Below are 11,016 nucleotides of genomic sequence, written 5' to 3'. Positions count from 1 at the left end.
ACTAATGTCTTTGTTGGAATATCAACCATGACAATTGTACTGTCAGAATGAAAATAAAAGATTTTTTTTATTTATCTAGAGATAGTATAGAGCCAAGTTAGAACTAGGATGAAGGCCACACATTAGTCCTCACACGCTTCTGATGTCCCTTGAGTCACATGGCGCACCAGGCTGCTTTCAGCAGACGGGTTAGGATGTTGGTGGAGGGCAGGCTGGCTTTGTGAGTGATAGATGGATGGGACAATGTTAATATCAGTTAGAGAGTCTGGGAGATAAATAATTAATAGTGTTGTTGACAATCAGGTTAATTTTTTTGTTTGATCCATCGGTATTGAGTTTTAGCCTGTGTAATGGTGTAATGGCACAAGTACAATGGAAAAGCGTTTGTGTGGTTAACAGTTCACATGACATTCTGACATTCTTTCCACTGAGAGTAACAGGAATCTAAATTTTTTTGCAATCTTAAACTTTTCAATAGATTGTAAGTTCCCACGGGAATAGGGCCCTCAATCCCTCCTGTATGTGTTTGTAAATTTTGTCCTGTCTCTTACAAGTCTTGTATTGTTTTATTTAAATGAATTGTATCCATGGACAGCGCTGCGGAATATGTTGGCGCTTAATAAATAAAGTATAATAATTATCTATTTTTGTACCTTAATTATGATCACTGATAAATTGGGCTGCATTTGGTTTTGGTGTCAAACAGTAAAGTACATTGTACCACCCACTTTATGATACAGCATATTTTAATCAACTTTCTAATTTTCTCCTATTATTATTTTTTTCCATTCTCTTGGTATCTTTATTTGAAAAAGCAAGAACGGGAAAAAAATTGATAATAGGGGGCCTATTTAAGAACGTGTGAGCGGACATGATCCGATATTGTGGATCATGTCCGCTGCATATCGATAAATGCCGACAGCATACACTGTCGGCATTTATCATTGCACCAGCAGTTCTTGTGAACTGCTGGTGCAATACCGCCCCCTGCACATTCGCGGCCACAAGCAAGGGGTGTCAATCAACCCGATCTATTTCCGGCGATGTCTGTCCGCCGCCCCAGAGCAGGCGGACAGGTTTGCCAGAAACAGGCTCGCCAGAAACACGGGGCATCAAGCTTCATACGGAGTTTGATAAATAGGCCCTAGGAGTAAATTAGAAAGTTGCTTAAAATTGCATGCTCTATCTGAATAATACATTTAAAAAAAAAATGTGCGGGTGCGCAATAATTTAGCACTCCACTTGTAATCTAGCACCTAATATTTAATATTTTTTCTTGTATTTTTTCCCTATAAAGATGATTGCATTGCAATCTAGAGAAAATACTTTTTCAGAATACTGCTATTAAAAATTATTTTCAAGTATTTATTTCTCCATTGGAACCTTCATATTTATTTTATTTTTACAAGATCTATATGACAGATCTTTAAAGTGAAAGTGCAAAAATGTGCATGAATTATTTAAAAATAATTTTACAATTTACCAGACAGTTACCAACCAAGAGAGAGAAATTACTAGTCAAATACTAGTTAATAATTCAATTGGAAATTTACACCCACATGTATATATGTATATCTACATATTTTGTTTATTTTGCTATGTCTTTTAAAATTAAATATATTGAGCAACTGATGTTTAAACTGTTTATTTAAATTTTATATATGTATGCATGTATTTGTGGATGTGTATATCTGTGTGTGTGTGTGTGTATGCGTATATGTGTGCATGTGTGTGTATGTGAATGTGTGTGTGTATATGGGTGTGTGTGTGCACGTGTGTATATGTGTGAATGTGTGTATATCTCTGTGTGTGTGTATATGTGTGTGTATATGTGTGTGTATGTGTGTGTGTGTATATGTGTGTGTATATGTGTGTATATGTATGTACATGTATATGTGTGTATATGTGTGTGCGTGTGTATATGTGTGTGCGTCTCTATATGTTTGTATGTGTGTATATGTGTGTATGTGTGTATGTGTGTATATGTGTGTGTATGTGTATATGTATGTACATATGTGTGTGAGTATATGTGTGTGCGTGTGTATATGTGTGTGCTGGTGTGTGTGTGTGTGTATGTGTGTATATGTATGTGTGTCTGTGTGTATGTGTATATGTATGTGTGTGTGTGTGACTATGTATGTGTGTCTGTATATGTGTGTGCGTCTCTATATGTTTGTATGTGTGTATATGTGTGTGTGTGTGTATGACTATGTGTGTATATGTATATACATGTGTATGTGTGCATGTGAGTATATGTGTGTGCATGTGTATATGTGTGTGCTTGTGTATGTGTGTGTGTATGTAAGTGTGTGAATAAGTATGTGTGTATGTATATGTATGTGTACATGTGTGTGTATGTATATGTGTGTGCTTGTGTATGTGTGTATATGTGTGTGTGTCTGTAAATGTGTGTATGTATGTGTGTGTGTGTGTGTGTGTGTGTGTGTGTGTGTGTGTGTGTGTGAATAAGTATGTGTGTGTGTATATGTATGTGTATATGTGTGTGTATGTATATGTGTGTGTGTGTATGTATATGTATGTGTATGTATATGTGTGTGCTTGTGTATGTGTGTATATGTGTGCGTGCGTATGTGTATATGTGTGTATGTGTGTATATGTGTGTGTCTGTAAATGTGTGTATGTATGTGTGTGTGTGAATAAGTATTTGTGTGTGTATATGTATGTGTGTGTGAATATGTATGTGTGTGTGTATATGTATGTGTGTGTGTGTGTGAATATGTGTGTGTGTGCGTCTCTATATGTTTGTATGTGTGTTTATGTGTGTGTATGTGTTTATATGTATGTACATGTGTATGTGAGTATATGTGTGTGCGTGTGTATATGTGTGTGCTTGTGTATGTGTGTATATATGTGTGTGTATGTGTATATGTGTGTGTGTGTGTATATGTGTGTGTGTGTGTATGTGTATATGTGTGTGTATATGTGTATGTGTGTATATTTGTGTGTGTGTATGTGTATATGTGTGTATATGTGTGTGTGTGTGTGTAAATGTGTGTGTGTGTGTGTGTAAATGTGTGTGTGTGAATATGTATGTGTGTGAATATGTATGTGTGTGTGAATATGTATATGTATGTGTGTGGGTGTATACATATATGTGTGTGTGAATATGTATGTGTGTGTGAATATGTATGTGTGTGAATATGTATGTGTGTGTGAATATGTATGTGTGTGTGAATATGTATATGTATGTGTGTGTGTGAATATGTATGTGTGTGTGAATATGTATGTGTGTGTGTATATATGTATGTGTGTGTGAATATGTATATGTATGTGTGTGTGTGAATATGTATGTGTGTGTGTGTGTGTGTGTGAATATGTATGTGTGTGTGTGAATATGTATGTATGTGTGTGTGTGTGTGAATATGTGTGTGTGTATATGTATGTGTGTGTATGTGTGTGTGTGTGAATATGTATGTATGTGTGTGTGTGTGAATATGTGTGTGTGTGTGTATATGTATGTGTGTGTGTGTGTGTGTGTATATGTATGTGTGTGTGTGTGTGTGTATATGTATGTGTGTGTGTGTGTGTGTGTGAATATGTATGTGTGTGTGTATGTGTGTGTGTGAATATGTATGTATGTGTGTGTGTGTGTGAATATGTGTGTGTGTATATGTATGTGTGTGTATGTGTGTGTGTGTGAATATGTATGTATGTGTGTGTGTGTGAATATGTGTGTGTGTGTGTATATGTATGTGTGTGTATGTGTGTGTGTGTGAATATGTATTTGTGTGTGTGTAAATATGTGTGTGTGCGTATGTATGTACATGTGTATGCGTGTGTGTATATCTTATCTTATCACCTCTGCTGATGCCAGTTGGGTCACATATGTTGTATGGTTAGGCTTTTCAAGTTTGCAGTGTGCACTTATAATTCTCAGAATTGCAAAAAACACATAATTTAATGTTAACTGACAGGACGGGTTGGCATAATAAAGTTAATGTCACTTTAAAGGGACAGTCTACACCAGAATTGTTATTGTTTAAAAAGATAGATAATCCCTTTATTACCCATTCCCTACTTTTGCATAACCAACATAGTTATATAAATATACTTTTTACCTCTGTGATTACCTTGTATTTAAGCCTCTGTAAACTGCCGCCTTATTTCAGTTCTTTTGAAATAAGGGGGCAGAGCAGACTCACTGGAATTCCACGTGCGTGAGCACAGTGTTATCTATATGAAACACATGAACTAACACCCTCTAGTGGTGAAAAACTGTCAAAATGCCCTGAGAGAAGAGGCATCAAGGGTTTAGAAATTTGCATGTAAACCTCCTAGGTTTAGCTTTCAACTAAGAATACCAAGAGAATAAAGCAAAATGGGTGATAAAAGTAAATTGGGAAATTGTTTAAAATGACATTCTCTATCTGAATCATGAATGTGTATCATGTCCCTTTAAGGACCCTTTTTACTACCTATTCATGGGATCAGACTCTAGATATGTGCCCAAGTAAAGACCCTCTCATGTGAAAGCCCAAGACTAACACAGCACTTCTGTTATGCTCCTTGTGTAACTGTAGTTGCACAAATAAGTGCCCCCCTCCACACCTGCCAGCCCCCCGCACTCCCTTAAGCAGTCAATTACTGAAGCTGTAATATTGCCAAGGGACCGCAGAACCAACATCAAACACAGAGCTATTTTTAGGGTAAGTTTACCTAAAAACAGAGCAAATATATGGATTTAGGTTACATGTTTGGAATACTTACAGATGGCATAAAAATGATGCTATCACAAAAAGCTGAAAAGTTAACTGGGAACTTAAGCGTTTCTTCTATCTTACAGTTTGATGAGGTTCCAAAGACTAACAACACCCAATGAATTATTTACTGGGGTAATCTAAAGATCTCTTCAATACATGAATCATGTAGAAAGGACGGTCCGCATCCTACCATTTGCTACAGGAAGTTAGGCAAGGACAGTAACCTAACCCGAGAGGGGATTATTTACAGATGTGTACAGGAAAGAAGTCATATCTTTCTGCTAAACGTGTTGAGTTTTTGAACGTGCAATATAATCTGATGCCCTTTCCAATGTGAGTAACAGGAATAAATGCTGAAACTGGTTAAGCTACATAAAAGTACAGAAAGACATTACACTAGTGTTAGGGCAGTTACACTATTGCTTGAATATAATTATGTTTTTATCCCCTGCAAATGCCAGCTCTAGAGCAGCAATGCACTATGGGAGCTAGATATGTACACATCCAATGACAAGAGGCATTTATGTGTGCAGACACCAATCAGCAGCCAGCTCCCAGAAGGGCATTGCTGCTCTTGAGCCTACCTAGATATGCTTTTTTAACAAAAATACTAGCAGAACAAAGGAAATTTGATAATAGAAGTAAAACAAAAAGTCTCAAAATGATGTGCTCTACCTGAACCATGAAAGTTTAATTTTGGTTTTTATGTCCCTTTAATGTGACACAGACAAGTTGCTTTAATAAGAAAAACTTTAATTCATATTTTAACACTGAAGTTTTGCAAAACATTATGGAACATTCCTTTTTCTCAATTTACCTTTTTATCAGCTACAAAGTCCACTGACCAGCTACAGACTTATATGTCTATATATGTGTACATATATATTTATGTGTTTATATGTTTATATCTGTCTGTAAATACATATATACACATATACATACATATATAAACACATAAATACACATGTACACAAATAAACACATCAATACATATGTACACAAATAAACATATAAATATATATATATACACATATAAACATATAAATACATATGTACACAAATAAACACATAAATACATATGTACATAAATACATATGTACACAAATAAACACATAAATACATATGTACATAAATACATATGTACACAAATAAACACATAAATACATATGTACACATATAAACACATAAATACATATGTACACAAATAAACACATAAATACATATGTACACATATAAACACATAAATACATATGTACACAAATAAACACATAAATACATATGTACACATATGAACACATAAATACATGTGTACACAAATAAACACATAAATACATATGTACACATATAAACACATAAATACATATGTATACATATATAGACATTTATATATCCATATTTAGACATGTATATGTATGTATCTCTATGTTAAAGCCCTTTAACTTTAAGCCCTAATAAATTTTGTGTGCAATATTTTTTTAAATATTTTTTATTAGACAGTGTTAATATGAGTGTAACTGTACTTTTGTAATGTATTTTTTAATTGTTTTATGCAACTTTTTATTTTCGCCAAACAGTTAACTACAGCTCTGAAATCGTGGTAAAGATTCTAGCGTAAATCACGATTGCCCTCACTTGTAATACCAGCGGTAAGCCCAATGAGAGCAAACCCTTGTGATATACCCTTTATCGCTATGGTTTAAACAATTGTGCTCCACTTGTAATCTAGCCCTAAGTTGTTTTAAAATTGCTGCTCTATCTGAATCATGAAAAAAGTAAATATGTGGGTTTCATGCCCCTGTTTAAACCCACACATAGTTGAGACCCCAATTCTGTACATGACAGTCCTATTCTTTCTATGACTCGTTACAAGCATTTCCTTATAAGTAACCCTTTAATACAAATACAGTTTTATTCACTGTGGGAACAGCTACATTTTTTCAATTAACTGAGGAGCTGAGAACATAAAAGATCGCTCTCTCATGCGTGACCTGCAGATGGGGCACAGAAGAATCAGTGTTAAAAGCCGGTTCACACTGGATAAACAATATTTTAATTAGATTAAACAATGTGATGAAGACACTTTGTAGTCATAAAACACTGATCTTACTGAGAAATGGGAAGAGCAAATAAATGAAGCCATTGTAATATGCTGTCCCCTCTTACTCTGTGAGTGGTCTCTCGCTGTATGAAGGTTAATGTTTTAGGTGCATAATGTTAAGAATTGCAGATAAATAACCAAATCAGTCATCCAAATCAGACAGTCAAATTATTGGTCATCTTCATGCTTATAAAAGAGTTTTTTTTTACATTAATAAAAACATGTTGCAAATTCCTATTTACCAAAAGTAGGAATGTATGTGTGTGTGTGTGTGTGTGTGTGTGTGTGTACTGTATGTCTGTGTATGTATGTGTGAGTGTGTGTGTATGTATGTGTGTATGTGTGTGTATATATGTGTGTGTGTATGTATGTGTGAGTGTGTGTGTATGTATGTGTGTATGTGTGTGTATATATGTGTGTGTGTATGTATGTAAGTGTGTGTGTGTGTATGTATGTCTGTGTGTGTGTATGTATGTGTGCGTGTGTGTATGTGTGTGTATGTATGTATATATGTGTGTATGTATGTCTGTGTGTGTATGTATGTGTGCATGTGTGTATATGCATGTGTGTGTATGTGTGTATGTATGTGTGTGTGTATGCATGCATGTATGTGTGTGTATGTGTGTATATGTATGTGTGTGTATGTATGTATGTATGTATATGTGTGTGTATGTGTGTGTATGTATGTGTGTATGTATGTGTGTGTGTTTGTATGTGTCTGTATGTATGTGTGTATTTATGTGTGTGTGTGTGTGTGTTTGTGTGTGTATGTGTATGTATGTGTGTGTATGTATGTATATATGTGTGTTTGTGTATGTGTGTATATGTATATATGTGTGTGTGTATGTGTGTGTCTATGTATTTATGTATATATGTGTGTATGTGTATGTATATATGTGTGTGCGCATGTGTATGCGTGTGTGTTACAAACTGCTATTTGTGACTGGCCCTTTAAATGGAAGGTTGCCCTGCTTCCCTGGATTTTGGAGAAGCCTATTTGCCAGCCTCCTTCCTCATGACTATGGCCCCTGGAAGATTGTGCCCCTGAGAGTATATTGACTTTTGTGGGGTGTGTGTGGCCCTTTGGGAAACGTCTGGGGACATATTGTGACTCTGGTGAACAATGCCCCCTTTAAGACTATGTCCCCAGACCTGTGAAATGACTTGTCCCTGGCTTTCTCCCACTTGGTTCAGTTTCATTGTGTGCCATTAAGAGTTAAATTTTGTTCAGCTTCAAGAAACCTATTCTACATACAAGTCTGCTGGGATTAGCTCTAATTAGGTTTAGTGATCAACTTTCCCATTGTCTAATCAGACTAGTATTGATAAGGTGGACTGCATTGTTTTATTGTGTGTAATGTTATCTGCTGAAGTAATGTTGTGGCCTGTCAAAGGGAGTGTCTCTCTATCTAATATCAAATGTGTGATGGGGGATTTTATGCCTCCCCCTGAGAGTGTCCTGTTTGCATGTAACCTCAATAAAAAGGAGGCTGTGTGCTCCAGCACATCAGACCTATTTTCTGTCCCTCTAACTTGCAGCTTTGACTCATGTTTGTAGGGGACAGCTTCAGCTAATATCACTACAGGGATTGCTGACTATGGTGCTGATGATTCTTTGGTGAGCGCTAGGAGCATCCTTTTCTACGGTCCAACTTCCAGCCAGCCTGGAGGCAACCGTAACATTTGGCGGCAGCGGTGGGATTGGCGTCCTAGCGCAAGGAGCAGCACCACAACAGCACTGGTATCGTAGGAGAGTTATTGAGGGCAACGCTAGCCACTGCGCAGCGTCCCTACCTACAGCAGCATGGAGCTGACAAGACACTATTCAGAACCCTGTGAAGAGCACCTCAACCTGATCCGTCGCTATGAGGGCGCGGATTTCGTTCCAGAGGTAAAGAGGCGGCTAGTCCGATATGGTCCAGACCCTGCACAGGAGGTAGTCAGTCGCATCATCCGGGAATTGGATACGGAGAACAAAGCGGCACGAGCCTTTGAGCGCCAACTGTGGAGTTTGAGGGTCTGGACACCTGGTCTCCAGCGAGAAAGTGAGTCACAGGGAGCGGAGAGCAACGACCTCCCTTCCCAGCGGCAGCCAGAGTTACAGGGAGAGGAGAGCAGCGACCTCCCTCCCCAGCGGCAGTATACCGTGCAGAGGGAAGAGACAACCAGTCCCCTTCCCCAGCCAGAGATACCAGAGGCAGCAGGCCTCATAGACTGGTCCTGGGAGGACCCCCAGCAGGCAGGTGGAGATGGGACCGCAGTCTCTCTACCGGCCCTACAGGGATGCTGGGCAGGCGGCCCAGATCCCCAGCGACAGACCCAGCTACAGGGAGGGGAGAGCATCGACCTCCCTCCCCAGCCGGAGTGTGCCTTCCAGGGAGAGGAGACAACCGGTCTCTCTCCCCAGCCGCAGCATGTTCCACAGGAAGCGGAGAGCATCGACCTCCCTTCCCAACGGCCACCGGAGTATCAGGAGGAGGAGGTAAGCCAATCTCCCCCTCCCCAGCTAACTCCTAACTTGGGCCCAGGGTTAACAGTGGAGATGTTAACCCCCACTGACCCCCACGTTCCCTTTGCCACCGGGCAGGACTATGCCCCAATTCCCCCAGCAGAAGAGCTGGCATCAGAACAGAGCGCTGCTGGCCTCTGCCCTACAGACCCCCTTGTTACAGGACTGGCCTGCAAACCCCCCACCCCAGCAGAAGCGCTGGCACCAGGGCAGAGTGCCGCTGGCCTCTGCCCCCCAAGTACCATCAGCTATTTGCACAGCTGCGCCAGGAAGGCAGAGGATGCTACACTTTCATCCTATAACCTGGAACCTACAGGCCAGTGCTACTTGTTGTGGGGGGGCTGCTTTGCTGCTAGTGTTTATTTGTGGGTGGGTTGCGAGACTAACTTAGGCACTGACCGACAGAAGGTCAGGTGCCTTGTTAGTCTCCCTCCAAAAGGGGAGATATGTTACAAACTGCTATTTGTGACTGGCCCTTTAAATGGAAGGTTGCCCTGCTTCCCTGGATTTTGGAGAAGCCTATTTGCCAGCCTCCTTCCTCATGACTATGGCCCCTGGAAGATTGTGCCCCTGAGAGTATATTGACTTTTGTGGGGTGTGTGTGGCCCTTTGGGAAACGTCTGGGGACATATTGTGACTCTGGTGAACAATGCCCCCTTTAAGACTATGTCCCCAGACCTGTGAAATGACTTGTCCCTGGCTTTCTCCCACTTGGTTCAGTTTCATTGTGTGCCATTAAGAGTTAAATTTTGTTCAGCTTCAAGAAACCTATTCTACATACAAGTCTGCTGGGATTAGCTCTAATTAGGTTTAGTGATCAACTTTCCCATTGTCTAATCAGACTAGTATTGATAAGGTGGACTGCATTGTTTTATTGTGTGTAATGTTATCTGCTGAAGTAATGTTGTGGCCTGTCAAAGGGAGTGTCTCTCTATCTAATATCAAATGTGTGATGGGGGATTTTATGCCTCCCCCTGAGAGTGTCCTGTTTGCATGTAACCTCAATAAAAAGGAGGCTGTGTGCTCCAGCACATCAGACCTATTTTCTGTCCCTCTAACTTGCAGCTTTGACTCATGTTTGTAGGGGACAGCTTCAGCTAATATCACTACAGGGATTGCTGACTATGGTGCTGATGATTCTTTGGTGAGCGCTAGGAGCATCCTTTTCTACGGTCCAACTTCCAGCCAGCCTGGAGGCAACCGTAACAGTGTGTGTCTGTATGTGTGTGTATGTATGCAGAGGCGTAACTAGAAACTCCAGGGCCCCGGTGCAAGAATCCATTAAGGGCCCCACTAGGTCATATACATTCATAAGGACCCATATTCAGCCGATGCGCGCACACACACATATGGCTTCTGTGATATTAATATTTCACAAGATATGCGCTGGAGAGTGTACTAACTTGCACAGTATGATTGATATATATATATATATATATATATATATATATATATACATATATATATATATATATATATATATATATATATATATATATATATATATATATATATATATATATATATATATATATATATATATATATAATAGAAAGATAGAGTCCAGCACTATGCCCATAGGTATTTTTGCACACTGTGTGCTCATCACCGTGGAGTATCAGTGAAAACTCCAAATTATACAGTCAATGCATCAGGTGTGACAGCACCACAATACAGCAGCTTTGTTC

At 39.0% G+C, this 11,016-nt stretch overlaps 1 protein-coding gene across 1 annotated transcript in view; it reads right to left on the bottom strand.

The window, feature by feature from the left end:
• Positions 1-11,016, bottom strand: part of KCNH5 (potassium voltage-gated channel subfamily H member 5) — a 1,175,650-nt gene that overhangs the window by 882,205 nt on the left and 282,429 nt on the right. The window lies entirely within an intron of this gene.

The sequence above is a fragment of the Bombina bombina genome, chromosome 1 (genome assembly GCF_027579735.1).
Source record: "Bombina bombina isolate aBomBom1 chromosome 1, aBomBom1.pri, whole genome shotgun sequence".
Classification (NCBI taxonomy): domain Eukaryota; kingdom Metazoa; phylum Chordata; class Amphibia; order Anura; family Bombinatoridae; genus Bombina; species Bombina bombina.
The sequence above is the reverse complement of the archived record's forward strand: the minus strand, read 5'-3'. Positions and strand labels throughout refer to the sequence as shown.